Here is a 10,000-nt window from a genome sequence, read left to right as displayed (position 1 = left end):
AGAAATTTTTTCTCTGCCGCCTGGGACCGGGGTTGACCTGTTGTCCCTGCCGGACTTAGAAAATTTTTCTCTCCCGCCTGGGACCGGGGTTGACCTGTTGTCCCTGCCGGACTTAGAAATTTTTTCTCTGCCGCCTGGGACCGGGGTTGACCTGTTGTCCCTGCCGGACTTAGAAAATTTTTCTCTCCCGCCTGGGACCGGGGTTGACCTGCTGTCCCTGCCGGACTTGGAAAATTTTTCTCTCCAGCCTGGGACCGGGGTTGACCTGTTGTCCCTGCCGGACTTAGAAATTTTTTCTCTCCCCGCCTGGGACCGGGGTTGACCTGCTGTCCCTGCCGGACTTGGAGCCCTAGGAGGGAATCGGCCACCAGGTCAACCTCCGCTGAAAGCGGCCACGGTTTACCTGGTGCCCGGGGAGCGAATCGGACACCAGGTCAACCTCTGCTAAAGCGACCGAGGTTGACCTGGTGCCCGGGGAGCGAATCTGACACCAGGTCAACCTCTGCTAAAGCGCCAGAGGTTGACCTGGTGCCCGGGGAGCGAATCGGACACCAGGTCAACCTCTGCTAAAGCGGCCGGGGTTGACCTGCTGTCCCTGCCGGACTTAGAAAATTTTTCTCTCCAGCCTGGGACCGGGGTTGACCTGTTGTCCCTGCCGGACTTAGAAAATTTTTCTCTCCCGCCTGGGACCGGGGTTGACCTGTTGTCCCTGCCGGACTTGGAGCCCGAGGAGGGGATCGGCCACCAGGTAAACCTCCGCTGAAAGCGGCCACGGTTTACCTGGTGCCCGGGGAGCGAATCGGACACCAGGTCAACCTCAGCTGAAGCGGCCGGGGTTGACCTGCTGTCCCTGCCGGACTTGGAAAATTTTTCTCTCCAGCCTGGGACCGGGGTTGACCTGTTGTCCCTGCCGGACTTAGAAATTTTTTCTCTCCCCGCCTGGGACCGGGGTTGACCTGCTGTCCCTGCCGGACTTGGAGCCCGAGGAGGGAATCGGCCACCAGGTCAACCTCCGCTGAAAGCGGCCACGGTTTACCTGGTGCCCGGGGAGCGAATCGGACACCAGGTCAACCTCTGCTAAAGCGACCGAGGTTGACCTGGTGCCCGGGGAGCGAATCTGACACCAGGTCAACCTCTGCTAAAGCGCCAGAGGTTGACCTGGTGCCCGGGGAGCGAATCGGACACCAGGTCAACCTCTGCTAAAGCGGCCGGGGTTGACCTGCTGTCCCTGCCGGACTTAGAAAATTTTTCTCTCCAGCCTGGGACCGGGGTTGACCTGTTGTCCCTGCCGGACTTAGAAAATTTTTCTCTGCCGCCTGGGACCGGGGTTGACCTGTTGTCCCTGCCGGACTTAGAAAATTTTTCTCTGCCGCCTGGGACCGGGGTTGACCTGTTGTCCCTGCCGGACTTAGAAAATTTTTCTCTCCCGCCTGGGACCGGGGTTGACCTGTTGTCCCTGCCGGACTTAGAAAATTTTTCTCTCCCGCCTGGGACCGGGGTTGACCTGTTGTCCCTGCCGGACTTAGAAATTTTTTCTCTGCCGCCTGGGACCGGGGTTGACCTGTTGTCCCTGCCGGACTTAGAAATTTTTTCTCTCCAGCCTGGGACCGGGGTTGACCTGTTGTCCCTGCCGGACTTAGAAATTTTTTCTCTCCCGCCCGGTACCGGGGTTGACCTGTTGTCCCTGCCGGACTTAGAAATTTTTTCTCTGCCGCCTGGGACCGGGGTTGACCTGTTGTCCCTGCCGGACTTAGAAAATTTTTCTCTCCCGCCTGGGACCGGGGTTGACCTGTTGTCCCTGCCGGACTTAGAAATTTTTTCTCTGCCGCCTGGGACCGGGGTTGACCTGTTGTCCCTGCCGGACTTAGAAAATTTTTCTCTCCCGCCTGGGACCGGGGTTGACCTGCTGTCCCTGCCGGACTTGGAAAATTTTTCTCTCCAGCCTGGGACCGGGGTTGACCTGTTGTCCCTGCCGGACTTAGAAATTTTTTCTCTCCCCGCCTGGGACCGGGGTTGACCTGCTGTCCCTGCCGGACTTGGAGCCCTAGGAGGGAATCGGCCACCAGGTCAACCTCCGCTGAAAGCGGCCACGGTTTACCTGGTGCCCGGGGAGCGAATCGGACACCAGGTCAACCTCTGCTAAAGCGACCGAGGTTGACCTGGTGCCCGGGGAGCGAATCTGACACCAGGTCAACCTCTGCTAAAGCGCCAGAGGTTGACCTGGTGCCCGGGGAGCGAATCGGACACCAGGTCAACCTCTGCTAAAGCGGCCGGGGTTGACCTGCTGTCCCTGCCGGACTTAGAAAATTTTTCTCTCCAGCCTGGGACCGGGGTTGACCTGTTGTCCCTGCCGGACTTAGAAAATTTTTCTCTCCCGCCTGGGACCGGGGTTGACCTGTTGTCCCTGCCGGACTTGGAGCCCGAGGAGGGGATCGGCCACCAGGTAAACCTCCGCTGAAAGCGGCCACGGTTTACCTGGTGCCCGGGGAGCGAATCGGACACCAGGTCAACCTCAGCTGAAGCGGCCGGGGTTGACCTGCTGTCCCTGCCGGACTTGGAAAATTTTTCTCTCCAGCCTGGGACCGGGGTTGACCTGTTGTCCCTGCCGGACTTAGAAATTTTTTCTCTCCCCGCCTGGGACCGGGGTTGACCTGCTGTCCCTGCCGGACTTGGAGCCCGAGGAGGGAATCGGCCACCAGGTCAACCTCCGCTGAAAGCGGCCACGGTTTACCTGGTGCCCGGGGAGCGAATCGGACACCAGGTCAACCTCTGCTAAAGCGACCGAGGTTGACCTGGTGCCCGGGGAGCGAATCTGACACCAGGTCAACCTCTGCTAAAGCGCCAGAGGTTGACCTGGTGCCCGGGGAGCGAATCGGACACCAGGTCAACCTCTGCTAAAGCGGCCGGGGTTGACCTGCTGTCCCTGCCGGACTTAGAAAATTTTTCTCTCCAGCCTGGGACCGGGGTTGACCTGCTGTCCCTGCCGGACTTAGAAAATTTTTCTCTGCCGCCTGGGACCGGGGTTGACCTGTTCTCCCTGCCGGACTTAGAAAATTTTTCTCTCCAGCCTGGGACCGGGGTTGACCTGTTGTCCCTGCCGGACTTAGAAATTTTTTCTCTGCCGCCTGGGACCGGGGTTGACCTGTTGTCCCTGCCGGACTTAGAAATTTTTTCTCTCCCGCCCGGTACCGGGGTTGACCTGTTGTCCCTGCCGGACTTAGAAATTTTTTCTCTGCCGCCTGGGACCGGGGTTGACCTGTTGTCCCTGCCGGACTTAGAAAATTTTTCTCTCCCGCCTGGGACCGGGGTTGACCTGTTGTCCCTGCCGGACTTAGAAATTTTTTCTCTGCCGCCTGGGACCGGGGTTGACCTGTTGTCCCTGCCGGACTTAGAAATTTTTTCTCCCCAGCCTGGGACCGGGGTTGACCTGTTGTCCCTGCCGGACTTAGAAAATTTTTCTCTCCAGCCCGGGACCGGGGTTGACCTGTTGTCCCTGCCGGACTTAGAAATTTTTTCTCTCCCGCCTGGGACCGGGGTTGACCTGTTGTCCCTGCCGGACTTAGAAATTTTTTCTCTCCCGCCTGGGACCGGGGTTGACCTGTTGTCCCTGCCGGACTTAGAAATTTTTTCTCTGCCGCCTGGGACCGGGGTTGACCTGTTGTCCCTGCCGGACTTAGAAAATTTTTCTCTGCCGCCTGGGACCGGGGTTGACCTGTTGTCCCTGCCGGACTTAGAAAATTTTTCTCTCCCGCCTGGGACCGGGGTTGACCTGTTGTCCCTGCCGGACTTAGAAAATTTTTCTCTCCCGCCTGGGACCGGGGTTGACCTGTTGTCCCTGCCGGACTTAGAAATTTTTTCTCTGCCGCCTGGGACCGGGGTTGACCTGTTGTCCCTGCCGGACTTAGAAATTTTTTCTCTGCCGCCTGGGACCGGGGTTGACCTGTTGTCCCTGCCGGACTTAGAAATTTTTTCTCTCCAGCCTGGGACCGGGGTTGACCTGTTGTCCCTGCCGGACTTAGAAATTTTTTCTCTCCCGCCCGGTACCGGGGTTGACCTGTTGTCCCTGCCGGACTTAGAAATTTTTTCTCTGCCGCCTGGGACCGGGGTTGACCTGTTGTCCCTGCCGGACTTAGAAAATTTTTCTCTCCCGCCTGGGACCGGGGTTGACCTGTTGTCCCTGCCGGACTTAGAAATTTTTTCTCTGCCGCCTGGGACCGGGGTTGACCTGTTGTCCCTGCCGGACTTAGAAAATTTTTCTCTCCCGCCTGGGACCGGGGTTGACCTGTTGTCCCTGCCGGACTTAGAAATTTTTTCTCTGCCGCCTGGGACCGGGGTTGACCTGTTGTCCCTGCCGGACTTAGAAATTTTTTCTCTCCAGCCTGGGACCGGGGTTGACCTGTTGTCCCTGCCGGACTTAGAAATTTTTTCTCTCCCGCCCGGTACCGGGGTTGACCTGTTGTCCCTGCCGGACTTAGAAATTTTTTCTCTGCCGCCTGGGACCGGGGTTGACCTGTTGTCCCTGCCGGACTTAGAAAATTTTTCTCTCCCGCTCGGAACCGGGGTTGACCTGTTGTCCCTGCCGGACTTAGAAAATTTTTCTCTCCCGCCTGGGACCGGGGTTGACCTGTTGTCCCTGCCGGACTTGGAGCCCGAGGAGGGGATCGGCCACCAGGTAAACCTCCGCTGAAAGCGGCCACGGTTTACCTGGTGCCCGGGGAGCGAATCGGACACCAGGTCAACCTCAGCTGAAGCGGCCGGGGTTGACCTGCTGTCCCTGCCGGACTTGGAAAATTTTTCTCTCCAGCCTGGGACCGGGGTTGACCTGTTGTCCCTGCCGGACTTAGAAATTTTTTCTCTCCCCGCCTGGGACCGGGGTTGACCTGTTGTCCCTGCCGGACTTAGAAATTTTTTCTCTCCCCGCCTGGGACCGGGGTTGACCTGTTGTCCCTGCCGGACTTGGAGCCCCAGGAGGGGATCGGCCACCAGGTCAACCTCCGCTGAAAGCGGCCACGGTTTACCTGGTGCCCGGGGAGCGAATCGGACACCAGGTCAACCTCTGCTAAAGCGACCGAGGTTGACCTGGTGCCCGGGGAGCGAATCTGACACCAGGTCAACCTCTGCTAAAGCGCCAGAGGTTGACCTGGTGCCCGGGGAGCGAATCGGACACCAGGTCAACCTCTGCTAAAGCGGCCGGGGTTGACCTGCTGTCCCTGCCGGACTTAGAAAATTTTTCTCTCCAGCCTGGGACCGGGGTTGACCTGTTGTCCCTGCCGGACTTAGAAATTTTTTCTCTCCCGCCTGGGACCGGGGTTGACCTGTTGTCCCTGCCGGACTTAGAAAATTTTTCTCTGCCGCCTGGGACCGGGGTTGACCTGTTGTCCCTGCCGGACTTGGAGCCCCAGGAGGGGATCGGCCACCAGGTCAACCTCCGCTGAAAGCGGCCACGGTTTACCTGGTGCCCGGGGAGCGAATCGGACACCAGGTCAACCTCAGCTGAAGCGGCCGGGGTTGACCTGCTGTCCCTGCCGGACTTGGAGCCCGAGGAGGGGATCGGCCACCAGGTCAACCTCCGCTGAAAGCGGCCACGGTTTACCTGGTGCCCGGGGAGCGAATCGGACACCAGGTCAACCTCTGCTAAAGCGGCCGGGGTTGACCTGCTGTCCGTGCCGGACTTGGAGCCCGAGGAGGGGATCGGCCACCAGGTCAACCTCCGCTGAAAGCGGCCACGGTTTACCTGGTGCCCGGGGACCGAATCGGACACCAGGTCAACCTCCGCTGAAGCGGCCGGGGTTGACCTGCTGTCCCTGCCGGACTTTGAAAATTTTTCTCTCCCCGCCCGGAACCGGGGTTGACCTGTTGTCCCTGCCGGACTTGGAAAATTTTTCTCTCCCGCTCGGAACCGGGGTTGACCTGTTGTCCCTGAAGGACTTAGAAATTTTTTCTCTCCCCGCCTGGGACCGGGGTTGACCTGCTGTCCCTGCCGGACTTGGAGCCCCAGGAGGGGATCGGCCACCAGGTCAACCTCCGCTGAAAGCGGCCACGGTTTACCTGGTGCCCGGGGACCGAATCGGACACCAGGTCAACCTCTGCTAAAGCGCCCGAGGTTGACCTGGTGCCCGGGGAGCGAATCGGACACCAGGTCAACCTCTGCTACGGCGGCCGGGGTTGACCTGCTGTCCCTGCCGGACTTAGAAAATTTTTCTCTCCCCGCCCGGAACCGGGGTTGACCTGTTGTCCCTGCCGGACTTGGAGCCCGAGGAGGGGATCGGCCACCAGGTCAACCTCCGCTGAAAGCGGCCACGGTTTACCTGGTGCCCGGGGAGCGAATCGGACACCAGGTCAACCTCTGCTAAAGCGGCCGGGGTTGACCTGCTGTCCCTGCCGGACTTGGAGCCCGAGGAGGGGATCGGCCACCAGGTCAACCTCCGCTGAAAGCGGCCACGGTTTACCTGGTGCCCGGGGAGCGAATCGGACACCAGGTCAACCTCTGCTAAAGCGGCCGGGGTTCACCTGCTGTCCCTGCCGGACTTGGAGCCCGAGGAGGGGATCGGCCACCAGGTCAACCTCCGCTGAAAGCGGCCACGGTTTACCTGGTGCCCGGGGAGCGAATCGGACACCAGGTCAACCTCTGCTAAGGCGCCCGAGGTTGACCTGGTGCCCGGGGAGCGAATCGGACACCAGGTCAACCTCTGCTACGGCGGCCGGGGTTGACCTGCTGTCCCTGCCGGACTTAGAAAATTTTTCTCTCCCCGCCCGGAACCGGGGTTGACCTGTTGTCCCTGCCGGACTTGGAGCCCGAGGAGGGGATCGGCCACCAGGTCAACCTCCGCTGAAAGCGGCCACGGTTTACCTGGTGCCCGGGGAGCGAATCGGACACCAGGTCAACCTCTGCTAAAGCGGCCGGGGTTGACCTGCTGTCCCTGCCGGACTTGGAGCCCGAGGAGGGGATCGGCCACCAGGTCAACCTCCGCTGAAAGCGGCCACGGTTTACCTGGTGCCCGGGGAGCGAATCGGACACCAGGTCAACCTCTGCTAAAGCGGCCGGGGTTCACCTGCTGTCCCTGCCGGACTTGGAGCCCGAGGAGGGGATCGGCCACCAGGTCAACCTCCGCTGAAAGCGGCCACGGTTTACCTGGTGCCCGGGGAGCGAATCGGACACCAGGTCAACCTCTGCTAAAGCGGCCGGGGTTGACCTGCTGTCCCTGCCGGACTTGGAGCCCGAGGAGGGGATCGGCCACCAGGTCAACCTCCGCTGAAAGCGGCCACGGTTTACCTGGTGCCCGGGGAGCGAATCGGACACCAGGTCAACCTCTGCTAAAGCGGCCGGGGTTGACCTGCTGTCCCTGCCGGACTTGGAGCCCGAGGAGGGGATCGGCCACCAGGTCAACCTCCGCTGAAAGCGGCCACGGTTTACCTGGTGCCCGGGGACCGAATCGGACACCAGGTCAACCTCCGCTGAAGCGGCCGGGGTTGACCTGCTGTCCCTGCCGGACTTAGAAAATTTTTCTCTCCCCGCCCGGAACCGGGGTTGACCTGTTGTCCCTGCCGGACTTAGAAAATTTTTCTCTCCCCGCCCGGAACCGGGGTTGACCTGTTGTCCCTGAAGGACTTAGAAATTTTTTCTCTCCCCGCCTGGGACCGGGGTTGACCTGCTGTCCCTGCCGGACTTGGAGCCCCAGGAGGGGATCGGCCACCAGGTCAACCTCCGCTGAAAGCGGCCACGGTTTACCTGGTGCCCGGGGACCGAATCGGACACCAGGTCAACCTCTGCTAAAGCGCCCGAGGTTGACCTGGTGCCCGGGGAGCGAATCTGACACCAGGTCAACCTCTGCTAAAGCGCCCGAGGTTGACCTGGTGCCCGGGGAGCGAATCGGACACCAGGTCAACCTCTGCTACGGCGGCCGGGGTTGACCTGCTGTCCCTGCCGGACTTAGAAAATTTTTCTCTCCCCGCCCGGAACCGGGGTTGACCTGTTGTCCCTGCCGGACTTGGAGCCCGAGGAGGGGATCGGCCACCAGGTCAACCTCCGCTGAAAGCGGCCACGGTTTACCTGGTGCCCGGGGAGCGAATCGGACACCAGGTCAACCTCCGCTAAAGCGCCCGAGGTTGACCTGGTGCCCGGGGAGCGAATCGGACACCAGGTCAACCTCTGCTACGGCGGCCGGGGTTGACCTGCTGTCCCTGCCGGACTTGGAAAATTTCTCTCCCCGCCTCGGACCGGGGTTGACCTGCTGTCCCTACCGGACTTAGAACATTTTTCTCTCCCCGCCCCGGCCCGGGGGTTAACCTCGGGGCGCACAGCTTCCCGGGTCTGACGTGCACGTCCTGTCACCTCCCGGGCCCGGCGTCCTCGTCCTCCCTTCCCCTTGGGCCGGCTCGGAGGAAGTTTTCCCTCGGCCCGGCCTCCGGGTTAATTGTTTGGGCCCGGCTGACTGAGGCCAGGCTGCTGACGCTAAAGCCCGGGGAGGCGGGGGCCTACGGCCATACCGGACCGAATGCCCCCGATCTCGTCCGATCTCGGAAGGTAAACCGTCCCGGGCCTGGCTAGTACCTGGATGGGTGACCGCCTGGGAATCCCAGGTGCCGTAGGCAGCTTTTGGCCCCAGCGGGGGTAGAGCGGGGCGTGTGTCTGCCGTGCGGGAGCAGGGAAGCCGTGAGGCCAAGGCGGCGCGACGGTCCTGGGGGGCGCTGAGGCCTTTCCCTCTGCCTGCCTGCGTGTCGGGGGCGGGGGGGCGGGCGAGGAAGCTAAGGCCCTCACCCGGTGCGGTGCGATGGCTTGGGTCGGGTCGGGGAGAGGGAAGAAAGCGTGTGTGGAGCGTTGGTGGGGCAGGTGTGTGTGTGGGAGTGCTGGGTTGGGCAGGCCGTTGAGGCGGTGGCGGTGGTGGTGTTTTTGGTGGGAGTGAGTTGGGGTCAGGTGGGTGTGGGGTCCCCCCCGGGGGGTGGATGGTCTGAGGGTTAAGGCTTGGAACGTGCGTCTTGGGGGACCGTGGGTGGAGGTTGTTGAGAGCGGGGAAGGCCCTGGGTCCCGGTTGTGGACTATTAAGCCCGGTGGAGGGGGACCGTGGGTGGAGGTTGTTGAGAGCGGGGAAGGCCCTGGGTCTCGGTTGTGGACTATTAAGCCCGGTGGAGGGGGACCGTGGGTGGAGGTTGTTGAGAGCGGGGAAGGCCCTGGGTCCCGGTTGTGGACTATTAAGCCCGGTGGAGGGGGACCGTGGGTGGAGGTTGTTGAGAGCGGGGAAGGCCCTGGGTCCCGGTTGTGGACTATTAAGCCCGGTGGAGGGGGACCGTGGGTGGAGGTTGTTGAGAGCGGGGAAGGCCCTGGGTCTCGGTTGTGGACTATTAAGCCCGGTGGAGGTGTTGCGTACGGTGGATGTAAGGGGGAGGGCGTATGAAGTGACCGAGGAGTGGGCAAGGAAACGGGGGGAAAAATTTGGAGGCGAAGGCGGCCGAAAAAGGGTGCGGTTGACCTGGTGCCCGGGGAGCGAATGGGCCACCAGGTCAACCCCCGCTGAAAGCAGCGGAGGTTGACCTGGTGCCCGGGGAGCGAATCGGCCACCAGGTCAACCCCCGCTGAAAGCAGCGGAGGTTGACCTGGTGCCCGGGGAGGGAATCGGCCACCAGGTCAACCCCCGCTGAAAGCACGGGAGGTTGACCTGGTGCCCGGGGAGGGAATCGGCCACCAGGTCAACCCCCGCTGAAAGCAGCGGAGGTTGACCTGGTGCCCGGGGAGGGAATCGGCCACCAGGTCAACCCCCGCTGAAAGCAGCGGAGGTTGACCTGGTGCCCGGGGAGCGAATGGGCCACCAGGTCAACCCCCGCTGAAAGCAGCGGAGGTTGACCTGGTGCCCGGGGAGCGAATCGGCCACCAGGTCAACCCCCGCTGAAAGCAGCGGAGGTTGACCTGGTGCCCGGGGAGCGAATCGGCCACCAGGTCAACCCCCGCTGAAAGTAGCGGAGGTTGACCTGGTGCCCGGGGAGGGAATCGGCCACCAGGTCAACC

At 61.7% G+C, this 10,000-nt stretch overlaps 1 non-coding gene across 1 annotated transcript; it reads left to right on the top strand.

The window, feature by feature from the left end:
- Positions 1–8,473: 8,473 nt before the first annotated feature.
- Positions 8,474–8,592, top strand: LOC142006409 (5S ribosomal RNA). Its single transcript, XR_012643498.1, has one exon. It is a non-coding gene; the product is annotated as a 5S ribosomal RNA (ribosomal RNA).
- Positions 8,593–10,000: the final 1,408 nt, after the last annotated feature.

Source organism: Carettochelys insculpta, unplaced genomic scaffold (genome assembly GCF_033958435.1).
Source record: "Carettochelys insculpta isolate YL-2023 unplaced genomic scaffold, ASM3395843v1 scaffold_0057, whole genome shotgun sequence".
NCBI classification, from domain to species: domain Eukaryota; kingdom Metazoa; phylum Chordata; order Testudines; family Carettochelyidae; genus Carettochelys; species Carettochelys insculpta.
This window is presented reverse-complemented; position numbering and strand designations above follow the sequence as displayed.